Source organism: Procambarus clarkii, chromosome 62, assembly GCF_040958095.1.
Source record: "Procambarus clarkii isolate CNS0578487 chromosome 62, FALCON_Pclarkii_2.0, whole genome shotgun sequence".
Classification (NCBI taxonomy): Eukaryota; Metazoa; Arthropoda; class Malacostraca; order Decapoda; family Cambaridae; genus Procambarus; species Procambarus clarkii.
The window spans coordinates 10,425,076-10,450,784 of record NC_091211.1 but is presented as its reverse complement, the minus strand read 5'-3'; the positions used below and the strand labels follow the sequence as shown (position 1 = coordinate 10,450,784).

The 25,709-nt window shown below is 41.1% G+C and overlaps 1 long non-coding RNA gene across 1 annotated transcript in view; it reads left to right on the top strand.

The window, feature by feature from the left end:
• The window catches only part of LOC138354260 (uncharacterized), a 46,128-nt gene extending 23,281 nt beyond the window's left edge, over positions 1–22,847 (top strand). The window contains exon 3 of the long non-coding RNA XR_011223486.1: positions 22,174–22,847. This is a non-coding gene — a long non-coding RNA (uncharacterized lncRNA). The remainder of the gene's footprint in view (positions 1–22,173) is intronic.
• Positions 22,848–25,709: the final 2,862 nt, after the last annotated feature.

Genomic DNA, 25,709 nt, shown 5'->3' with positions numbered 1-25,709 from the left:
GGGGACAGGGACAGAGACAGAGGGACAGGAACAGAGGGACAGAGACAGAGGGACAGGAACAGAGGGACAGAGACAGAGGGACAGGGTCAGAGAGGAGGACCGGGGGACAGAGGGAGGAGAGGGGGGCAGGAGACCAAGAGAGAGGGGACAGAGGAGAGACAGGGGATAGAGTGGGCAGGGGGACAGAGGGAGGGACAGGGACAGACAGAGAAAGACAGGAACATGGGGGCAGAAAGGGCGGACAGGGGGACAGAGAGAGGGACAGGGGGCAGAGATAGGGACAAGGGAACAGAGACAGGGACAGGGGGCAGAGATAGGGACAAGGGAACAGAGACAGGGACAAGGGGACAGAGATGGATAGGGGGACTGGAGGAAAGGGAGGGGGACAGATGAAGGACAGCGGACAGAAAGAGTGGGCAGGGGGACAGAGTGGTACAGGGGACAGAGAGAAGGACAGGGGGACAGAGATGGACAGGGGGACATAGAGGAACAGGGGGACAGAGAGTGACAAGGGGACAGAGAGAGGAACAGGAGGACAGAGAGGAACAGGGGGACAGAGAGGAACAGGGGGACAGAGAGAGACGGGGGAACAGAGAGAGGGACAATGGGATAGAGAGATGGAAAGGGGGAACAAGGGGACAGGGGACAGGGGGAAAGGGATCGGGGACAGAGGACAGAAAATGTGGGCAAGGGGACAAAGTGAGGGACAGGGGGACAAAGATGGACAGGAGGACAGAAGGAAAGGGGGGAATGTTTGCGAGAGATGGAGAAGGGGTATTTAGAACGGTAAGTTAGAGAGGGGACAACTAAGGCGCATCATTGAAAAGCAAAGCAAATGAGCATCATTGCAGTAGCAGGAGCCACGCACATCTTCAGCCTGCGTTGTTGAGACATTGTCAATTAAGCGGTGTCCAATAGCAGTATCTTCGGTATTTAAGCGATACCTTAAAAAATACTGGAAATATTGAAAGATATTAATCCAGATATTAATCCCCTTGTGCAACGCACACAAGAGGCAACAGCTTCTAGCTCTACAAGCGGCAATATAAAATAGAGAACAGGCGATTGTTTTCACTCATAGTGTAATAAACCCACGGCCCCACCCACCCGCTGAAGCCGCAAATACCAAGACATTACTTCCGTTAAAAATTAAGCCGGAATAATCCTCAGGTATGTGGAAGATGTGGGAGGCCTTTGATCAACCGCCGACTTCCTGCCCCGTCGACGGGGCCACCAGCCCTCAGTGTGCCCTCAGCCAAATTCATGTGAAACATGTATGTGTGTGTATTAAATATTTTAATTTATTATTTCCAAGATTTAGCTGTTAGCTCTTGGACCCCGCCTTTCTAAGCGTCGGTTGTCTAATGTACCGACCCTCGGCCTCTTTTCCTCCATCATATCTAAACAACATATATTTTTATCTAACACACACACACACATCCCCAAGATGCAGCCTTTAGCAGCTTCCTGACTTTCAGGTTCCTATTTACTGCAAGGTGAATAGAGGCATTAGTGTGTGTATGTTTGTGTCTGTGTGTGTGTGTGTACGTGTGTGTGTTTGTGTGTATACTCACCTAGTTGTGGTTGCGGGGGTTGAGCTCTGGCTCTTTGGTCCCCCTCTCAACTGGCAATCAACTGATGTACAGATTCCTGAGCCTACTGGGCTCTATCATATCTGCATTTGAAACTGTGTATGGAGTCAGCCTCCACGACATCACTGCCTAATGCATTCCATCTATTAACTACTCTGACACTGAAAAAGTTCTTTCTAACATCCCAGTGGCTCATTTGGGTACTAAGTTTCCACCTGTGTCCCCTTGTTCGCCTACCACCCGTGTTAAACAGTTTATCTTTATGTACCTTATTGCTGAGAATTTTGTAGGTAGTGATCATGTCTTCCCTTACTCCTCTGTCTTCCAGTGTCATGAGATGCATTTCTCGCAGCCTGTCCTCGTAACTCATGCCTCTTAGTCCTGTGACTAGCCTATTGGCATACCATTAAACTTTTTCAAGCTTCGTCCTGTGCTTGACAAGGTGTGTGTGTGTGTGTGTGTGTGTGTGTACGTGTGTAACACACACGTACTTATGTGGTACGTATGTACTACATAATTGTAAGGCGTTTGCTGAATTAGAAAAGTCGGCTAGCAGTCCACCCTTAACGGCACAATTAACTCATTACATAAAAAAATACGTGGCTGTGCAACAGTGTGTGGGAATTGGGGAACTGGTGTGCATTTAGACGACTGGTGAGGACCAACAATGACGTAGAAGGATGGCACCAGCGTCTGAATCAAAGGGCAGTGAGGGACAACTTGGCTTTATATATTTTAATCTCCTTACTATACCGTGAGGCGTCCCTGGTAACCTTGCAATACCAACTGGTTTCTGATCAAAAGCTAAAGTCCAGTCGCCGCAAGGGCAATGAAGAGAAACAGGAACATTTGTGGAAGCTTTGGGACCGTTACGAGGAAAAACAGATAAGCACTTCACAGTTCCTCAAGGAATGTTCGCGTTTTATCCCAGGAAGTGCCTGAACTAGAATTAGAAAACAGCAGTCTGTTTACTGGTTGTTATTTAACTTAAGTTAGTTGTAAATGATAATGTAAAAATAGCCACTAAGAACTGATGAGTTGCCCAAGACTTTTGCTCGTAAAGAGGGAATTGATTACAAACTTGGACTGCCTTTGAGCAGCCCGAGGGCAGCAATATCCCAGGAACATCAACTAAATTTCGGAGACTTGAAGCAAAGTGAAATTCACACCAGTTACTCCATCTATCATCATTCTATTATGCAGGAAGAACCGCACGTCTATGGGTCATCCAATAATGTTAGCAGACTTCTAGATGTTACCGCTGCTAGGCTTAGGCTCGGCTACAAGTACCTCTGGGAGTTTGTATAACATCTGCTGATGTAGATTTGACTAAATGTAAACTCTGTCAGCAGAACTATTCGCTTACTTTGCGCCATTATATAATGGAATGTGAAAAAATCGCGGAATTTAGAGATAACACCATCAATAGTGTCCAAGAAATGTGTAAGTACTTCATTCATAATGATGTGCTGCTCGAAATCTTAGCGAAGTATCCAAAATTTGCTTACTGTAGGTAATGCTGCACTGTAAAGCTGCCGCCCAGTTGAGTGGGTGTGGAGTACATGACTGTAAAGCTGCCGCCCAGTTGGGTGGGTGTGGAGCACATGACTGTAAAGCTGCCGCCCAGTTGGGTGGGTGTGCAGCAAGACTAGTAATTGTGTGACTCACCATAGATGTAAAGTGCCTTGTATAGTGACTGTTGTGAGCCTCTTGTTGATCACTTGTGACACAAAGATTATTGATGTGTGTATTTGTGTAGGTGATTAGATATATGTATGTGTATGTATATATGTATACGTATATATATATATGTACATGTATAAGAGTGTGTACATGTATATATATTAATAATTTTGTAACTAGCGTCACAAATTGTTATTTGCTTAGCTAAACGAACTAGAGGGTTCAGTTCCTGAACCGATTATGTGCCTCTGTAATCCTTTACACCACCGCCCACGGGATAGGTATGGGGTGCATAATAAAGAAAGAAATAGAATTGAATTGGTCTGATTAAGACTTTATGACCATGTAATCTATGTTTTGCTCCACTCTTACTGATTGAGTATGGGGTGCATAACAAATAATAGCCTCCTTCGGGGGCGTCTTGTTTCTAAACGTGTTAGTCTTAAATCCTTTAATCTCAAATCTTGCTACAATGTACCTCTTAATATATGTTACGTACTCTCGCAATCCAATGTACCTTCTTGTATATAAATAAATAGATTTCAACTGTAAGGGGGTATGGTTTGCACCTTGTTATTCTAATAATGGATAAATAATTCTAATAATGGAAGCGCTAATTATATGAACAAGTGCCATGTATTTATTCAGACGAGAACAACAGCGAACACAAACCAGCGCATATACGAACGGAATGGTTTGTATGTACAAACTTCTCAGTGAACAAAGTTGTTTCTAGCCCGGTATCCGAAATTGCAGTATACGACTTGACCAGTCCCCGTTTGGAAGGGGAGTCCCCTTCCATTATCACATCAGGCAGTGATATTTTCTCTGGGGCACTCTCTCTCCTACGTTTTGCCTGAATACCACTAGGACCTGGTTGTGATTCAGTGCTTGTTTGTCTCACTACAAATTTGTCAAGAGACATTTGTTTTTTCCTTCATTTTAACATTTGTCTGTAATGATGCATCAGTGTCATTGAATAGGTTAAGGCAACGACCTACTGCAGCTTGATTTGGGTGAGTCGTTTCAGCAAAGGTTTGCAATTCTTCCCATGCTGCACACATTTTCTTAATTGTTGAGGAAAAGACAGTCTGTACTCTTGTTTCTGCTCTATGGTCATCCTTACATGGGTTTTCATATGTTGAGCGCCTTACCACTGACTTTCCTGGGACTCATGGTGTGATATATAATAATTACTTTAATGTTCAAAATGCAAAAAATCACCACAAACGCGGAATTTCTTATAGGCGCGATCGTCACTAAGCGGGCAGCTGTAGTAAACTGAGGAAGGTCGGACAGAGTGACCGGGAACCACGCACTTGGTCGACCCGAACGTGTACCAACAAATATCGTTAGACGACAACACCATCGGATGTCGAGTCGCATTTTTTGATGAAATTTACATCGTAACTCAAAATTATCGTAAGTAGGGGCAATCGTAAGTCGAGGTGCCACTGTACAAGAAATAATTTAATTAAATTTAAATTTCTTACAATTGAATATACAGTGCTATATTGATTACAAAATGCTAATATAAAATTAATTTTTGTACTGTAGTAAAAACCTTTAAGTTTTGTCAGGAATGTTCACTAAGTTACTTAATTAACATTACTACATTAAATATATTGAATTTTGAAGCACTTTCTGTGGGAAGCCCTGTCAACTCCCTCAAGCTAGCTTACTGAATAAGTGGCACACTACTTGTGGTCATCAGTCGCAGAGTTCTTGTATGCCTTCTGGGGGCCACAAGCCAGAACCTAACCCCCTCACAGAAGCGCAGTAAGCAATTGTTCATGAACACTTTACATTTAAATTAATCATCTTGCCATCGACCAGGAAACCACCCAGAAAGATAGGCGAATCAAAACACTACTACCTTGTTGAAAAATGTGATCTGCACCCTCAAAATATCAAAAGAACTCCCCCCACAATGAAAACTAACAAGCAAAACTTTGTCCAACTAAGCCCCCACGCGTTATCTCCACCCCTTTGCAGGGGAAGAGGGGGAGTTTGCCCGGCACCAGCTAGTTATTGACTGGTGTGACTGGTGGTCACTGGTCGCTCTGGCCACCATTTCTTTCTTTTGGGAGTTTTGCCTTGTGAGGTTGTTCCTACACTTGTTGTGTGTGTTGGCCAGGAGGTTTCAGGTACTGGAGCTGCATGTACTTAGGAACACCTTCCCTAAGTGCTTCGTAAGTACTGCCCTTGCGCAGTCAGGGCTACCTTTCATGGGGTGTTCAGGATTCACTCCACAGCGAGAAAACTTCCTCGCTGGTAGCAGTCTTCCCCCTTAGGGGTGCATCAGGGGCTTTTCGTCTTGCCCCTGGCAGGGAAAGTGTTTGTTGGCCGGTGGAGCACACTGCGGCTAATGTAGCCAGCTCTTCAGCTAGCAACAGTGGGTCGTGCTTTTTCCCTGACTGTTTGTTGGTTGTCAGGGGGTTTCTTGGGTTTTTAAAGCGGTTTTCTCATGTTTGCCGGCATTTTATTTTGCCTCTATGGCAGACACAGTCTGCCTTTCACCTGATTAGGCAGTGCCTATGTTGTGGGTGGTGGTACTCCTCTGTTTCCCCAGGGGCTTTCCTGTGGTTGCATGCAGTCGGATTGCCTGCATTGACATAGGTTACCGGCTTAGCTGGCCAAGTGCCCAGTGCCTGGGATTCCTGTAGGGCTCACGTTCCCTACAGGTCCTAGAAATCCCTACAGGCTCAGTTGTACTATAGGTACTGCTTTCAAGCCCACTCTCGCCTTGTGCAAATTTGAGGGTTGCTCATCTCCCATGCCTCAGGGTGATGACAATCCATTCTGCCGCCGCTCTGCTGCTGGGTCGGGGACACCTAAAACCTGGAGTACTGCAGGACTTTTCCTTGCTTGTGCTCCAGTTTACTCATTTGCTATCTGATATTCTGCAGGATCAGGCAGCGTCTGCGTTGCATAGGGAGTTCTTGGTGTTGCAACGTGCCAGGTTGTGTGCCTGTTTGGAAGCACTGGAGCTGCCTCGCTTGAATTGGGTGGGCGTTGGTCGCTTTGGCCTTGGTTCTGTCCGCACCCAATCTTCTTTCCCATGTGGGCGTGGTTTGCCCCGGCTGCTTGCTCCTTAATGTCTGAGTGTTTTGGAGTTGAGGTAGAGTTTAGCTTGGGATGAGGCTCAGGTGTCTCCAGGGGCTACCCCTTCCATCGCGGGCGCTGAGGTAATTGAGCCTCTCTTTCCATCCGAGGCTTCGAATCTTCCCTGCCAACTCCTTTTCTTCAAAACCTCTCCCCTTAGATTCCACTTTTCTCTCTCAGGCAATAGGCGTGGAAAAGGGCTCTGCCCCGTTCCCTTTGTTGGCAGTTTCCGGGGCTCGGGATGGGGGGGGGTGTCCGAGTAGAACTCTCGGTTTCTGCTTCACCACTCATGTGCCCTCTGCACAGGGTAGGGGGGTTTTCCTACCCCCCTTACCTTTATGAGTTTCAGTTGGGTGGGGTCTCCCCCCCCCCCCCCCCCAGGGTTCATTTCCGGGTACCTCTGGGTTCTCTGCATTCGTCTCTCCAGATATTTTCTCCCTCTCTGATTTCCCCTGCGGATGTTCAGGAGGCTCTTGGTGGTTACCTCCTGCAGGATCCGGTTTATGCCTTGGTGATGGATCCAGCCTCTTTTGAATTTGGTTCCTCCCCATATTGGGTGTGTTAAAAGATTCCGGAATCTTCCTGGCTGGCAAACTGTCACTTGTTTTAGCTTGGAGCTTGGCACAGCTTTTGTCATTCCTGCACACTCGATTGGAGGGAGGTTTCCACAGTGTTGCAGGTATTCTTGGGAGCTGTCTGGAGTTCTTCAATGAGTGACTCTTTGCTCCAGCGCTTCCTCGTGATGTTGGTCTGGTGCAGTTGCATGCTCAGATCCCCTCCCTGTCGGGTGCCTTGGTAGCAGATGACCTTCAGACTCGTAATCACTTGGCCTCTGTCTTGCGATTCTTTGGTCATATGGAGCTATCTTTGGATTGGCTTTAAGATATAGGGTCGTAGGGTTTGGGCTTTTGGCTGGCGTCTTTGTCTTGGCTGCTTCTCTCTCATCTGTCCTACTGAAGCTGTTTGCACCGATCCACCGGGAGGCTATTTTCAAGTTTTCATCTCCCATCTCAGGTGTCGGCAGGCTGTGCTGTCTCTTTCCTTGGATTCAGCTTGGGCCCCTGGCTCTTCTGGCAGCTTCGATGTTCTGTCTTCAGAGGACAGTGTGTCAGTTTTTGTCGGCGGCATGGTGTTTGCCATCCTATTTTGGATTTGTTGTGTGTACTTGGGAGGTTGTTCCCGGACCTCCTGGAAGGGTCGGGCCTGCACTCAAGCTGCTTCGAGTTAGGGTAGGCCTGCGATGCCAGCAGCTGGGTCGGAGGTGTTTGGAATTTCTCAACAAATATTTCTTAACACTATCGGTCACCGGGCATGCGCATGGTCAACTTAGGGGTCATGCACCGAGCGTGCGGGTAAGCGCACGGTGACACCTAAATGTGTATACTCGTTTCAGCTTTCTCACCTTAATTCTTGTGCTACATCGCTCATTTTGGTATCATTGTGTTCGCAATTAAATTCCCTACAGGTATGTATAAATATAATGTCAAAAAGCCTGGCGTGACTCCCAACAGCAAAGCCTAAAGTCGGCAAAAGTTACCCATGAGCGCATAAAATCAGTAAAATGTACATATTCGTTCCATTTTTCTCACCTTAATTCTCGTGCTACGTCGCTCGTTTTGGTATCATTGTGTTCACAATTAAATTCCCTACAGATGTGTATGAATATAATATACAAAAGTTTGGAGTGCCTCCCCACAGAAAAGCCTAAAGTTACCCGTGAACGAGCACCAATTTGTACACTGCAACCTAATGTGTATACTCGTTCAGTTTGATAACATTAATTTTCGTGTTACGTCTTTCATTTTGGTATCTAATTGTTTGCAATAAAAAGGCGCGTATTTTAAAACTAGTCCCATAATAATGGAGCAATAACTGGAATTTTAACAAATACTTTAATTCTGGAAGCTCATCATCACAAAATTATTTATATCTTTCCAGTGTTCTGACATAAATTTTTGTGTTACAGCTTTGATTTTGGTATCAAATTGTTTGTGACGTAAAGGCGCGCATTTTAAAACTAGTCCCAACATAATAGCACAATAAATAGAATTTTAACAAATATTTTAAATTTTTTACCAAAATCCTATTTATAATCATATAAGTGTTTGGACATCAAGTTTCATGTTACATCTTTGATTTTGGTATCAAATTGTGCTCATTCTAAAGGCACTTATTTTTATTTTATCCCTCGGTCGATTGGATAGAAAATGAATTTTATACAAATATTTTTGTAGTGGACGCAAGTCCGGTCCAAAGTTAGGATTCAAGAGAAAAATAATGGACGAGAGTCCGGTCTAAAGTTACCGATAGTGTTAATATTGTCTGTAGTTAATTAAATGGACTGTATGAGTGGACTGTAATAATATTTAGTGACATGTTGGGTGTTTCCACTTCCACAAAATTTGGGGGATAGACTTAATAATGCTAAATCTACCTTGTAAATTAAATATACTTGAATAAATTCAGTAGTAAATTTTATAAACAAATAATTGTTATGAGGCTAGTAAACTAACTACAATGTCATAGCTTCAATTTTAAAGGGGCTTAGCTGTCGAGCAGATTATTAGATGTGCGTTTGATAGTCTCCCGAAATCAGTCAAATTCCTAGCCTCATCGTGGTGGCGTCATAGACACGTGTAATTCACAAGCTGAGGTGACAAGCTCTCGGTGGTATATCTCTATGCTGTGGAAAATTTACATTATAACTCCTTTAAGGTTAATTTACAGTGGTACCTCGGAATACGAGTGTCCCTGTATACGAGTTTTTTGGAATACGAGCAGGATTTGCTTGGAAAATTTGTAACGGAATATGAGGGATGCCTCGGAAGGCGAAGGTGTTGATACGCATACAGGCCGACTTAGCACGTGATGGCACGGCGATCGCCCCTCAGTTTACCAGTGCCTTGCGCCCAGTGACTATCCCACTGGAATTCTTCACCAGGATTTTCAGTATTTTGTTGGATTTTTTGGCCATTTGACTATAAAAGTTGTTATTATATATCTCACCATGGGTCCCAAGAAAGCCAATGGTAAGGATCAAGGCAAAAAAGTGCATGTGAGGATGACAATAGAGGAAAAACAAGAGATCATTCAGAAGCAAAATGGTAAACGTGTTGTTGAACTTTGTAGGCAGTACAACAAAGCCACGTCAACGATATGCACTATACTGAGCAAAAAAGAGGACATTATAAGTACTAAAGTGGCAAAAGGCGTAAGAACAATCACAAAACAAGACTACAAATACTTGAGGAAGTGGAAAAGTTATTAATTTGGATACACAACAAGGAGTTAGCAAGTTATAGTGTTTCAGAGGCCATCATTTGTGAGAAAGCCAAGGTATTGCACGAAGACCTTGTGAAGAAAACCCATGGAACAAGTGCAGATACGATAGACTTTAAGGCAACCAGGGGATGGTTTGAAAAGTTTAGAAAAAGAAGTGGTATCCATAGTGTTGCAAGGCATGGGGAGGCTGCCAGCTCAGACTGTTGGGAAGAGAGCTTATTCTCTATTTATTGATTGATGTTTAATTAATTGATTTAAATTAATTTAGCTGCCTCGTATGGGCCAATAGTAGCTGCGTCGTATGGGCCAATAGCAGCTGTCTTGTATGGGCCAATAGCAGCTGCCTCGTATGGGCCAATATAGTGAGAGGCGTTTGTTTGGGTTTAAACTGTTAGTAGATAGAGGTATGGGAATCGATTTGGAGGAAGGAGGTAATAAAAGTATGTGTTTGTGGGAGAAAAGAATTGGCAGGATGATCGGGGAAGAGAGGGGCCTCAAAATAACATTTCACTTAGGGTATATTACACAAGCACTAGAAGTCTAAGAAATAAAATAAATGATTTAAATGCTCTTGTCTGCACAGATAAAATAGATATAATTGCACTTACCGAAACGTGGATGAATGTAGAAAATAGAGAGCTATTAGCTGAATATCAAATAAATGGATTTAAACTATTTCACACAGATATATTAGACGAGGAGGGGGAGTAGCCATATATGCTAGGGACAATTTGATATGTAGTCTCAAAGAAGGAATCAAAACTGAGCCATATACAGAAACTATTTGGATAGAATTAAACGAAAAAACAAATAACATTATAATAGGAGTTATATATAGGCCACCAAATTTAGACAGAATGGAAGCAAAGCATCTATGGGATGAAATATCTAGAGCATCTAGATCTAACAGCGTTTATGTCATGGGTGACTTTAATTTTAGTAGAATAAACTGGTTGAACAAAACAGGGAATAATGAAGCAGAAGATTTTCTAGAATTAATTGACGATTAATTTCTTACACGACACATTAAGGAACCAACGCAGGGAAATAATATTTTAGATTTCGTGTTAACTAACAGTGAAACACAAATTAAGGACATCGAAATAGGGAGTGAGCTAGGGAACAGTGATCATAAAGAAATCAGATTTAGCGTTCAATGGAATAGATCTGTAGGAGAAAATTCTGTTAAAGTGCCTGATTTTTGAAAAGCTGATTTCAATAGCCTAAGAATTTTTTTGGGTCAAATAGATTGGAAAGTCTTGGGTATGGGTTGTGGGCCGGTATTGGAGCTAGACGTTAACTCAGCGATAGGTGACGTAAAAGGGGTTTTCGATGTAGATTCAAAATATAACCTATTTAAAAATATTCTAACCAAAGCCCAGGAATGTAGTATACCATATAAATTGAATAGATCGAATACTAATGATCCAAAGTGGATAACAAAGGATCTGAAGAACCTTATAGGTAAAAAGAGAGCGTGGTACAAAAGGATTAAGAATGGGGAAGTCTGTTTAGAACAGGAATTCGTACAACTGGTTAGAAATACTAAAAAAGAGATACGGAAAGCAAAAAGAAACTATGAAGTTCGCATAGCAGAGCAAGCAAAAACAAATCCTAAAGGGTTTTTCCAATTATACTGGACAAAGATTAGGGAAAGGATAAGTCCATTAAAAACTGAGACAGGTCAAATAACAGATAGTGATGAAGAGATGAGTAGTATTTTTATTAAATATTTTGTATCTGTATTTACTAAAGAGGAACTTAACAATATGCCTTCAGCCGAACAAATATATGTGGGTGGGGACGAGGACAGGTTGACTAGTTTAGCAGTTACCAGGGAGGATGTAATTAAACAAATAGTAAAACTAAAACCAAACAAATCCCCAGGGCTGGATGAAGTGTTTGCCAGGGTGCTTAAAGAATGCAAAGAGGAGCTTTCCGAGCCACTATCTACCATATTTAATAAATCAATAGAGTTAGGTAGAGTGCCAGAGTTATGGAAAGTTGCTAATGTGATACCAGTTTTTAAGAAAGGAGATAGATCACTTGCATCTAACTATCGACCAATTAGCCTAACATCTATTGTGGGGAAGTTACTCGAATCTGTAATTGCAAATAAAATTCGTCTTCATCTTGAAAAACATAAATTAATAATTGAGTCGCAACATGGTTTTATAAATGGCCGTTCATGTTTAACAAATTTGTTATCTTTTTATTCTAGCATAGTTGAGGCAGTTGATTGTGGTAGGGATTGTGATGTTGTGTACCTTGACTATAGCAAAGCTTTTGATACAGTGCCACATGAAAGACTGATTAAAAAGATAGAGGCTCATGGTATTGGGGATACTATATTAAGCTGGATTAGGGCATGGCTATACCAAAGGAAACAGAGTTAGTATAAATGGAGTCAAGTCAGAGTGGGAAAATGTTGTAAGTGGAGTGCCTCAGGGCTCTGTCCTGGGACCTCTGTTGTTTATAAGATATATAAATGATTTAGATTCAGGTTTGAGTAGCAACATTTGCAAATTTGCCGATGATATGAAAATTGGTAGGGAAATTAATTCGGAGGAGGACTCACTATCACTTCAAGTTGATCTAAATAGGGTTTTAAAATGGTCAAAGGATTGGCAGATGCAGTTTAATGCTGATAAATGTAAAGTTCTGAGGCTAGGTAATGATGATAGAGTTACAAGATACGAGCTAGATGGTGTTGAGATTGCGAAGTCGGATTGCGAAAGGGATCTGGGAGTTATGATTAGTAAGAATTTAAAACAAAAGGATCAATGCATGAATGTTCGTAATAAGGCGAATAGGACACTGGGATTTATTAATCGAAGCGTTAGTAACAAGACACCTGGTGTGGTTCTTAAGCTATATCTTGCTCTGGTTAGGCCCCATTTAGATTATGCAGTTCAGTTTTGGTCGCCGTATTATAGATTGGATATAAATTCACTTGAACGTGTCCAACGTAGGATGACTAAGTTAATTCCCCAAATTAGAAATCTTTCATATGAAGAAAGATTAACAAAGCTTAAGTTGCATTCACTGGAAAGGCGAAGAGTTAGGGGTGACATGATAGAGGTTTACAAGTGGGTGAATGGACATAACAAAGGGGATATTAATAGGGTATTAAAAGTATCAACACAAGACAGAACACGAAACAATGGGTATAAATTGGATAAGTTTAGATTTAGGAAAGACTTGGGTAAATACTCGTTCAGTAACAGGGTTGTTGATTTGTGGAACCAATTGCCGCGTAACGTGGTGGAGGTGGGGTCCCTCGATTGTTTCAAGCGCGGGTTGGACAAGTATATGAGTGGAATTGGGTGTTTATAGAATAGGAGCTGCCTCATATGGGCCAATAGGCCTTCTGCAGTTACCTTTGTTCTTATGTTCTTAATATCAAATAAATGGATTTAAACTATTTCACACAGATAGATATATTAGACGGGGAGGGGGAGTAGCCATATATGTTAGGGACAATTTAAAATGTAGTCTCAAAGAGGGAATCAAAACTGAGCCACACACAGAAACTATTTGGATAGAATTAAACGAAAAAGCAAATAATATTATAATAGGAGTTATATATAGGCCACCAAATTTAGACAGAATGGAAGCAAAGCATCTATGGGATGAAATATCTAGAGCATCTAGATCTAACAGTATTTCTGTCATGGGTGACTTTAATTTTAGTGGAATAAACTGGGTGAACAAAACAGGGAATAGTGAAGCAGAAGATTTTCTAGAATTAATTGACGATTGCTTTCTTACGCAACACATTGAGGAACCAACGTGGGAAAATAATATTTTAGATTTAGTGTTAACTAACAGGGAAACACAAATTAATGACATCGAAATAGGGAGTGAGCTAGGGAACAGTGATCACAAAGTAATCAGATTTAGCATAGAATGGAATAGACCTGTAGGAGAAAATTCTGTAAAAGTGCCAGATTTTCGAAAAGCTGATTTTAATAGCCTAAGAAATTTTTTGGATCAAATAGATTGGAAAGTCTTGGGTATGGGGTGTGGGCCGGTCTTGGAGCGAGACATGAACCCAGCAATAGGTGACGTAAAAGGGGATTTCGATGTGGATTTAAAATAAAACTTATTTAAGAATATTCTAAACAAAGCACAGGAACGTATTATACCATACAAATTGAATAGATCGAATACTAATGACCCAAAGTGGATTACAAATAATTTAAAGAAACTTATACGTAAAAATAGAGCTTGGTACAAAAGGATTAAGAATGGGGAAGTCAGTTTAGAACAGGAATTCAAACAACTGGTTAGAAATGTTAAAAAAGAGATTAGGAAAGCAAAAAGAAACTATGAAGTTCGCATAGCAGAGCAATCAAAGTCAAATCCTAAAGGGTTTTTTCAGTTATATCGAACTAAGACTAGGGAAAGGATAGGTCCATTAAAATCTGAGACAGGTCAAATAACGGATAATGACAAGGAGATGAGTATTATTTTTAACAAATATTTTATATATGTATTTACTAAAGAAGAACTTAACAATATGCCTTCAGCCGAACAAGTCTATGTGGGTGAGGATGAGGACAGGTTGACTAGTTTAGTAGTTTCCAGGGAAGATGTAATTAAACAATTAGAAAAACTAAAACCAAACAAATCCCCAGGGCCGGATGAAATGTTTGCCAGAGTGCTTAAAGAATGCAAAGAGGAGCTTTCCGAGCCACTGTCTACCATATTTAATAAATCAATAGAGTCAGGCAGAGTGCCAGAGTCATGGAAGGTAGCTAATGTAGTACCAATTTTTAAGAAAGGAGATAGATCATTTGTGTCAAACTATCGGCCAATTAGCCTAACGTCTATTGTGGGAAAGTTACTTGAATCAATAATTGCAAATGCAATTCGTCTCCATCTTGAAAAACATAAATTAATAAATGAATCGCAACATGGTTTTACAAATGGCCGTTCATGTTTAACAAATTTGCTAACTTTTTATTCCAGCTTAGTTGAGGCAGTTGATAGTGGTTAGGATTGTGATGTTGTGTACCTTGACTTTAGCAAAGCTTTTGATACAGTGCCACATGAAAGACTAATTAAAAAAATAGAAGCTCATGGTATTGGGGGTGCTATATTAACTTGGATTAGGGCATGGCTATTCCAAAGGAAACAGAGAGTTAGTATAAATGGGGTTAAGTCAGAGTGGGATAATGTTGTTAGTGGAGTACCTCAGGGCTCTGTCCAGGGACCTCTGTTGTTTATAATATATATAAATGATTTAGATTCAGGTTTGAGTAGCAACATTTGCAAATTTGCTGATGATACGAAAATCGGTAGGGAAATTAATTCGGAGGAGGACTCACTATCACTTCAAGTTGATCTAGAAAGGGTTTTGAAATGGTCAAAGGATTGGCAAATGCAGTTTAATGCCGATAAATATAAAGTTCTGAGGCTAGGTAATGATGATAGAGTTACAAGATATGAGCTAGATGGTGTTGAGATTGCGAAAGGGATCTGGGAGCTATGATTAGTAAGAATTTAAAACAAAAGGATCAATGCATGAATGTTCGTAATAAGGCGAATAGGACACTGGGATTTATTAATCGAAGCGTTAGTAACAAGACACCTGGTGTGGTTCTTCAGCTATATCTTGCTCTGGTTAGGCCCCATTTAGATTATGCAGTTCAGTTTTGGTCATCGTATTATAGAATGGATATAAATTCACTTGAACGTGTCCAACGTAGGATGACTAAGTTAATTCCCCAAATTAGAAATCTTTCATATGAAGAAAGATTAACAAAGCTTAAGTTGCATTCACTGGAAAGGCGAAGAGTTAGGGGTGACATGATAGAGGTTTACAAGTGGATGAATGGACATAACAGGGGGGATTTTAATAGGGTATTAAAAATATCAACACAAGACAGAACACGAAACAATGGGTATAAATTGGATAAGTTTAGTTTTAGGACAGACTTGGGTAAATACTGGTTTAGTAACAGGGTTGTTGATTTGTGGAACCAATTGCCGCGTAACGTGGTGGATGTGGGGTCCCTTGATTGTTTCAAGCGCGGGTTGGACAAGTATATGAGTGGGATTGGGTGGTTATAGATAGGAGCTGCCTCGTATGGGCCAATAGGCCTTCTGTAGTTACCTTTGTTGTTATGTTCTTAAAGAATTTTTTCCCGAGAATTTATTTCTTGCGCACTAGGGGGGTGTCATATTTATAGGACGCGCAGTTAAAGGGTTAATCTTTCTTCATATGAAAGATTTCTAATTTGGGGAATTGACTTAGTCATCCTACACTGGACACGTTCAAGTGAATTTATATCCATTCTATAGTATGGCGACCAAAACTGAACTGCATAATCTAAATGGGGCCTAACTAGAGCAAGATATAGCTTAAGAACCACACCAGGTGTCTTGTTACTAATGCTGCGATTAATAAATCCGAGTGTCCGATTTGCCTTATTACGAACATTTATGCATTGATCCTTTTGTTTTAAATTCTTACTAATCATAACTCCCAGATCCCTTTCACAATCCGACTTCGCAATCCCAACACCATCTAGCTCGTATCTTGTAACTCTATCATCATTACCTAACATCAGAACTTTACATTTATCAGCATTAAACTGCATTTGCCAATCCTTTGACCATTTCAAAACCCCTATCTAGATCAACTTGAAGTGATAGTGAGTCCTCCTCCGAATTAATTTCCCTACCGATTTTCGTATCATCGGCAAATTTGCAAATGTTGCTACTCAAACCTGAATCTAAATCATTTATATATATTATAAACAACAGAGGTCCCAGGACAGAGCCTTGAGGCACTCCACTTACAACATTTTCCCACTCTGACTTGACTCCATTTATACTAACTCTGTTTCCTTTGGTATAGCTATGCCCTAATCCAGCTTAACCCTTAACATGCTCGGGGTCTAATATCGTGCTATCCACACAGGCGCATGTCATTTTGAAAAAAAAAAAAATTTTTTTTTTTTGCTAATCTGTTAAGTTCTGTTCACTGATCACGGGAAAAATAAAAAAAAAATTCTATTGTACTTACTTTTGTTGCAATAGAGCCGAGAAGCTCGGTGATGACGTCACAATCTGCATGTTCGCTCATGCAGTACACGCCCGGGAGATGTTGCGCGCGGTCCTCAAACAGCCAGAGTTGCCACAAATATATTTTCGCGCTATTTATTTACAATGTCTAAGCGCATTTTATCTAATTTTTTTTCACTAATTGTGTTTCAAATACTGTTTGAACATATTTTGTATCAATAATTGTTGCATATTTGAGTATACACAGGCGCGCACAAATGTTTTCAATTACGGCAATATAATATGTCATTACAGTCTATTATATTGTATGTTCTGCTTATATTTGTATATATTTACACACACGCACACGCTATCTGCTTATATGTTTACATATTTACACACTCGCACACGCTATACACACTTTGAAGCACACTTAGAAGATTTCTAGACTGTGGTAGTCATTGAAGCAGTCGACAGCACATAATGGGATACCACACGTTTCACACCATGTTTGCACAAGCTTCCGTTTCTTGTCTCTACGTGTCGTTGTTTTACACACCAAGCAATCACGTTGGGCTATTGCACGCTTCACACCAGGTGGCAAATACTTAAGTTTGTGTGCTAGGAAGCCTTCAGTGTGAGCGAGGCGTGGAGTACCAGCATGCTGCAACAGTGGGTTTATGATGGGCCGCTGAATACCTGGGACATCTTTTGCAAACTTTCCTAATAACTGTATTGCAGCATCAAATACAAAGTCACGGAAAGTGGGCTTACGTCCAGTTCTCACAAGGTACATGTTGAAACAGTTCAGCATGCTCATGTCCACAAGATGGAAGAACACTTTTTTCGTCCACCTACATGTCTTCCGCACACACTCTGCAGTGCCAATCATCATGTCTGATTTATCAATCAACCGCATGTTGATATTATAGTCTAAAACACAGTCTGGCTTATATAGTGGTGCGTTTGTTTTATGGCTCACTTTCCCACTGTTCACCATTGTTCCATCATGAATTGTTGTCAACAAGTTCACCTCTCTTTTGTCTTTCCACCGAACTGACAGAATGTTATCACTTTTCCTTCTCTGACACTCACCAACTGCAATGTCGTTGTCAAACACAGGCATTTCCCTTCGTTGTGGCTTTACTGTACCAACCAATCTGGTTCTATTTTCTAGCAAGAACCGAGCTAGCAAGGGACTTGTATAGTAATTATCTGTGTATAAAATGTGTCCCTTGTTCATCCACGGAGCCATGATGGTCTTCACTACACTCCCCGAGAATCCATGTTCGTCGTTACCGGGAATGTCTACATCACTAGCCGAGTACAGAATCATGTGTAACACGTATTCTGTCTCACAATCACAAAGAACAAAAAATTTCAGGCCAAATCGGTTTCGTTTTGAGGGAATGTACTGTTTGAATGGAACACGTCCCTTGAAAAGTATGAGAGATTCATCAACCACCAGCTTCTGTGCTGGTACGTAAAAATCTCTGAATTTTCCAATAACATCGTTCATGTAGTGCCTCACTCGCCACAGTCTATCATCAGGTGTTCGGTCCTGAACACTTCCAAAATGTAGACACCTGAGGAGTATCTGAAACCTGTCTCGTGACATATATTTCCCGAATAAAGGTGTTGGTATTGTCTTGTCCTTGCTCCAATAGTCATTTATTGCATGTTTGTGACAGTGCTTCATCAACAAACAGAGTGCCAAAAACACATACATTTCCGCCACTGTGGTATTTTTCCAACGCTGCAGTCGTGAAAATTCTGTGATTTCCCTCTCAATCAGGTAAGCAGCATGCAGGTTCGTTTGGTGTACAATGTATTCCATGAGTGGTTCATCATAGAATGCTGTAAAATATTCCATCTCAGCCATGTCCTCACCTTGATTAGGGAAAAGGTTTGTAATCCCTACATCTTTATCGTCAAAGTGAGGAATATTAGGAATAAAATCGTCACCATCACTCCACTCAAGTACACCAGGCGTCCTGCGAGATGCAGAGGAAAGACGGCGAGGAAGCGATGCATACCGGCGACCAGGAGCTGAATACCGTCTGCGAGAAGCACGGCGGCTACGTGCACGTGAGGTGGGTGCACGTGAACACGAGGGTCTTGGTCCCTCATGTGGTGCCATGCGGTGGCGCTTGGCCGGGCGAGATGCTGCTGACGCGACAATTTCTCGCCCAGTTACACCACTGGTACCAGCCACAGGCTCAATAAAACTTTGATCTGAGTCACTAAACCCAGAAAAGGAGTCACCTCCCTCTGACTCGTCACCCTCAAACAGAAAATATCCACAGGAACTGTGAGGTCGTGGTAGAATTGGGGTAGAAAATGGGCGAGGAGGCATGGGAGAGCGTATAGGCCTCGCCATGGCATGGCGGTCATTCTCACTTTCACTGCTGCTGCTACTATCACCCGACAACTGTGTATAATCCTCATCGTTGTCTGAATCGTCAAACACACTTTCTTCACCTTCAGAGAATAATTCGTGGGCTATTTGCTCTGGGGTGAGGGACTGAGTGGTGCGTGCCCATGAGGCGTTTGACCGTGCGCTCGCCATGGTGACTCTCGCTAAACTGAGGCCTCCCATGCCATCGAATCGTGAGCTGGATTTTTTTTCAAAATGGCCGCTGTTTACTAGAGCCCCTGGGCAGCGTATGGGACCCCCAGCTACACCGCGGGCCATTCAAATCGTGCGCGGTACCCATACACTTCATATGAAGTGAAGCGCAGTTGACTGGTAAAACGATTTACACTTCATATGAAGTGATGCGCACTTTAAGGGTTAATATAGCACCCTCAATACCATGAGCCTCTATCTTTTTAATCAGTCTTTCATGTGGCACTGTATCAAAAGCTTTGCTAAAGTCAAGGTACACAACATCACAATCCTTACCACTATCAACTGCCTCAACTATGCTAGAATAAAAAGATAACAAATTTGTTAAACATGAACGACCATTTACAAAACCATGCTGCGACTCAATCATTAATTTATGTTTTTCAAGATGAAGACGAATTTTATTTGCTATTATAGATTCGAGTAACTTTCCCACAATAGAAGTTAGGCTAATTGGTCGATAGTTAGACGCAAGTGATCTATCTCCTTTCTTAAAAACTGGTATCACATTAGGAACTTTCCAAAACTCTGGCACTCTGCCTGACTCTATTGATTTATTAAATATGGTTGACAGTGGGTCACAATGCTCCTCTTTGCATTCTTTAAGCACCCTGGCAAACACTTCATCTGGCCCTGGGGATTTGTTTGGTTTGAGTTTTACTATTTGTTTAAGAACATCTTCCCCGGTAACTGCTAAACTCGTCAACCTGTCCTCATCCCCACCCACATAGACTTGTTCGGCTGAAGGCATATTGTTAAGTTCCTCTTTAGTAAATACAGATACAAAATATTTATTAAAAATACTACTCATCTCTTCATCACTATCTGTTATTTGACCTGTCTCAGTTTTTAATGGACCTATCCTTTCCCTAGTCTTAGTTCTATATAACTGAAAAAATCCTTTAGGATTTGTCTTTGCTTGCCCTGCTATGCAAACTTCATAGTTTCTTTTTGCTTTCCTTATCTCTTTTTTAACATTTCAAACCAGTTGTATGAATTCCTGTTCTAAAGTGACCTCCCCATTTTTAATCCTTTTGTACCAAGCTCTCTTTTTACCTATAAGGTTCTTCAAATTCTTTGTTATCCACTTTGGGTCATTAGTATTCGATCTATTCAATTTGTATGGTATACTACGTTCCTGTGCTTTGTTTAGAATATTCTTAAATAAGTTATATATTGAATCCACATCGAAATCCCCATTTACGTCACCTATCGCTGGGTTCATGTCTCGCTCCAAGACCGGCCCACACCCCATACTCAAGACTTTCCAATCAATTTGACCCAAAAAATTTCTTAGGCTATTAAAATCAGCTTTTCAAAAATCTGGCACTCTAACAGAATTTTCTCCTACTGGTCTATTCCATTCTATGCTAAATCTGATTTCTTTGTGATCACTGTTCCCTAGCTCACTCCCTATTTCGATGTCATTAATTTGTGTTTCCTTGTTAGTTAACACTAAATCTAAAATATTATTTTCCCGTGTTGGTTCCTTAATGTGTTGCGTAAGAAAGCAATCGTCAATTAATTCTAGAAAATCTTTTGCTTCACTTTTCACTGTTTTGTTCAACCAGTTTATTCCACTAAAATTAAAGTCACCCATGACATAAATACTGTTAGATCTAGATGCCCTAGATATTTCATCCCATAGATGCTTTGCTTCCATTCTGTCTAAATTTGGTGGCCTATATATCACTCCTATTATAATATTATTTGCTTTTTCGTTTAATTCTATCCAAATAGTTGCTGTGTGTGGCTCAGTTTTGATTCCCTCTTTGAGACTACATTTCAAGTTGTCTCTAACGTATATGGCTACTCCCCCTCCTCGTCTAATATATCTGTGTGAAATAGTTTAAATCCATTTATTTGATATTCAGCTAATAGTTCTCTATTTTCTACATTCATCCACGTTTCGGTAAGTGCAATAATATCTATTTTTTTCTGTGCAGACAAGAGCATTTAATTCGTTAATTTTATTTCTTAGACTTCTACTGTTAGTGTAATATACCCTAAGTGAATTGTTATTTTGAGGCCCTTCAATTTCCCTGATCATTTTGCCAATTCCTTTCTCCCACAAACACATACTTTTATTACCTCCTTCCTCCAAATCAATTCCCATACCACTATCTACTAACAGTTTAAACCCAAACAAACACCTCTAACCACTGGTTCCAACGAGTTCGCAACAGCAACAACCCCAGCCCTCGATAGATGCACCCCATCACGAGCATACATTTCATTTCTTCCATAGAAGTGTTCCCAGTTGTCTATGAAAGATATTGCATTTGATTTGCAATATCTTTCCAGCCGGCAATTGACACCAAGTGCCCTTGACATACATTCATTTCCCACTCCCTTTCTTGGAAGAATGCCACATATGATCGGAATTCCTCCCTTGCTCCTAACTAATTCAATGGCTGTCCTGAATCTCTCTATTAGTTCTTCACTCCTAACTCGTCCAACATCATTACCCCCTGCAATAGGGTAATTGCCCATCATTACCCCCAATAGGCCTTCTGCAGTTACCTTTGTTCTTATGTTCTTATATGCACACCATATTTTTGAGTACAGTGATGATTCACTCATTTTATTATATAAATATATCACACTACACACTATTGAATAATATTACAGCAAAAAAACTAAAAGATTTTTTTTTTTTTTTTTTTGTATGCGCCTGTGGGTGTCAAATGGTATATAACCATGCGCCATTTAAGGGTTAAATAAGAAATTATTCTCATTTAAAAGCTCACGAGGCTATGAAATTGTACTTGATTTCCTAATTCATGTAAATGAATATTCCTAAATAACTACTAGTTATCTACCGTCACGTAATGAAAAAACTAAATTGAACTAATTCTTGCTGCTTAGCTGTGATAGTGAACGGAGATGCAGAGTCGTGATGCGTCATCTGGTACTTGCTGAGACACGTGAACCCAGAGTGTGGCGTGGGAAAATGATGAGACCACGGCCGCTTCAACACAAGCTGAAATTACAATTAAATGTACAAATTGTCTATACCAGGTAAATTGTGTCATCACTATTCATTAGGAGGAACACAGCAAATTCTTTGCGGACATACTTGTTGTTTGGGGAGGTCGTGTGTTGTAACGATGGACATTGTGTTATAAATTTAAAAGAGCTCAATTAAAATTATGAGAACACTTAACCTGCTGGTTGTCCACCAATGCAATCCTTGGATCGCTACTTGGCCGATTAATAGCAAGGGCCTGGCGTAGAATTGTTGGTAATTTGCCTCTCCCCAGACGCTCGTGTCGCAATTCTGGTGGCGTCTCTAGCAATGGCGTCTCTACCCCCTCGAGCTGGCTCGCTACTGCATGGCGTCGCCATGCTTCCATCTCCCTCAACCCTCTCTCACGCATTCGCAATAGAATTTAGTAAGGACAGAAAATTCTTTTCATGTAATTACTTTACGTAATGCGCTAATGAGAACAGGGTTAGAATTGTAGGGAATTAAATATTATCTATATTCTCGTTAAATGGCGTTAATCGAGAAATGGAGAGAATTTCTATTTCCTCCTGGATATAACAGATAAAACTGTTATATAGTGACAATTTAAGTCAATAACTCGTGATTATTGAATCACTAGTCGTAATATTATCAGAGATTAATTCTTATAAAGAATACTGATAAAAGTTGAGAATATTATTCAATTCTTTAACAGGTTGGTAATAATTATGTCCTGCTGGACAGTATCTGATGCAATATGCCTCTCGATGTCGTGAGAATTTTAGTAAATGACACACAGATAGAGAAATATTAATTTATCTTAACACTACAGTTAGTAGAGTTAATAGTTACTGTACTTAGTATACAATAGTGATGTATTACAATACAATAGGAATGCATCAGTGTTGGAACTTTCCAACACAGACAAACCAGCGGCTGAAAGATTTATTGAAGAATTTAAATTGTTTGCAGAGGCTGAGGGACATCTACCACAACAAGTTTTTAATTGTGATGAAACAGGACTGTTCTGGAAAAGATTACCTAAGAGGACATACATTACCAAGGAGGAAAAATCATTGCCCGGACACAAGCCTATGAAAGATAGATTTACGCTTGTGTTGTGTTCAAATGCGAGTGGCGATTTGAAAATTAAACCCTTGCTTGTTTATCATTCTGAAAATCCAAGGGTTTTCAAACAGTCTAAAGTGCAGAAAACCCAGATGTGTGTGATGTGGAGGGCTAATAAAAGGGCATGGGTGAATAGGATTTTTTTTTCAGAGTGGGTGAATGAAGTGGTGTGCCCTGCCATGGAAAAATATCTGCAGGAGAAACATTTGCCACTCAAGGCCCTGCTTCTCCTCGACAGTGCTCCTGCTCATCCTCCATGCTTGGAAGATGAATTGTTGCACAGATACAGTAAATTTCTCACAGTAAAGTTCCTTCCTCCTAACACCACTCCTCTAATTCAGCCTATGGACCAGAAAATCATAGTGAATTTTAAGAAACTTTATGAAAGGGCACTTTTCTGGAAATGTTTTGAAGTGACTGAAGCCACAAAACTAACCCTCAAAGAGTTCTGGAAAGACCATTTTAACATTTGTAGTGCTTTAAAACTCGTTGACAAAGCCTGGCAAGAAGTGACTCAAACCCTGATCTCTGGCTGGAGAAAATTGTGGCCTGAATATGTGACAGAACTTGAAGAGAGTGTACACATTTTATTGCTCTTGTGCGGCTCTGGGTAATACGCTCTTACTTTCTCACTTTCTCGCTGGGCTTTTGGGTTTTATATGCATTTAGTCTTGTAGAGAATTCTATTGCGAACACATTGATACCAAATTGAAGAACCTAGGACAAGAAATGAGATGACAAATTGGAAAAGAGAATACACTGTTCAGTATTACCGTGCTCTCTAATGTAATGAGAGGTGCCTTGGGGTGGCGCAGTGCTCTCTCTCTGTGCCACTTGCCGGCGGGTGGAACGCGCTGCGTTTTTTTACTTTATATGCATATACTTTTGTTGGGAATTCTATTGCGAACACAATGATACCAAAATGAAAGCCCTAGGACGGGAATTGAGGTGACCAAAGTGAAAAGAGTGTACACATTTTATTGCTCTTGTGTGCTTCCGGGTAACACGCACTCAGTTTCTCTGTTTGTTGTGGATGGTACGCCGGGCTTTTCGACTTTATATGCCTTTAGTCCCATAGAGAATTCTATTGCGAACACAATGATACCAAATTGAAAAACCTTGGACGAGAATTGAGGTGACAAAGTTGAAAATAGTATACACTTTTCAGAATTACTGTTCGCTCCCGTGAAACGCTGAGGCCCACCTGGGGTAGTGCGGGTCTGGCACGCGCGGTACAATAAAGTGTTAAGTAGAGGGTTAATGCTAATTGTGGCAATTTATCGTTTCCTTTGACAGTGCCACCCTAACTAATTTGTGAGCAGTGGGACCTGCTCATTCGTTTATTAGGCTACATTGCTATACCCCTTTCTTCAGGCATAACGGAGCACATATAGCTCAAAAGGTTATTATGAGGTTATTCTGTTGTGAGAAACTTAAGGTTGTTTAAGATAATTTGATCCATTGTTACTACCACTAATCTTTCTTGGAAGGTATTTGGTAACAGATCATCTCTACCTATTTGTTTTACTACTGATAGTCCTCTGGTAAGTGTTCACCTACAGGCTATTGCAAGGTTTTAATTTTGTTTGTGCTACAGTGCTTTTTCAAAGACGTCTCTAACCACTGTGATGCTCCAAGTTTATTGTGAAATTTCCCCTATGCGCATGAAATCAAGTGTTCCCAATTTTTTTTTTTTTTTTTTTAATGATAAATCCCTTCCCTGAACATATCTATGTAAAAATAAATACCAAATTCCACTTACTTTGGCTGTGGGGACGTGGACAAGGTGCGCTCTGACGTCATCAGGGGCTGGTCGCCTGTGCGTTAAGCTCCCAGACATGGTTGCGCGGGCCATTCAAGCACTGGGTGTTGCCACAAATATATTTTCAATTACAGGGGCACCTCGGTTTAACCCTTGTGTGGCTCCTGGCTATTTAGTATTTGTCACCCACAGGCACATACCAAAAAAAAAATATATATATTTTTTCTTCTAAACCTGTTAACCCTTAAACTGCGCAACGCGCCTGCAGGTATTTTGATTTTTCACGTTCCATTCAAAACTGGCGCGCGGTGACGCGGGTATGGTATGGGTGGGTGGGGGCCCCAGTGATCGTCCGCCATCTTAAAAAAAAATCCCAGCATGCCCTGCGGCCGTGGGGAGCCTCAGTTTCACGGCAGCAACCATGTCTGACGCATCCTCTACGAGCTCCCGCTCCACGGTGGCCCGCGGTCATGGAAAACGACTCTCTGAGGAGGAAATACGCGATATTTTGTATGATGGTGCTCTGGATGATGACCTGGACTATGA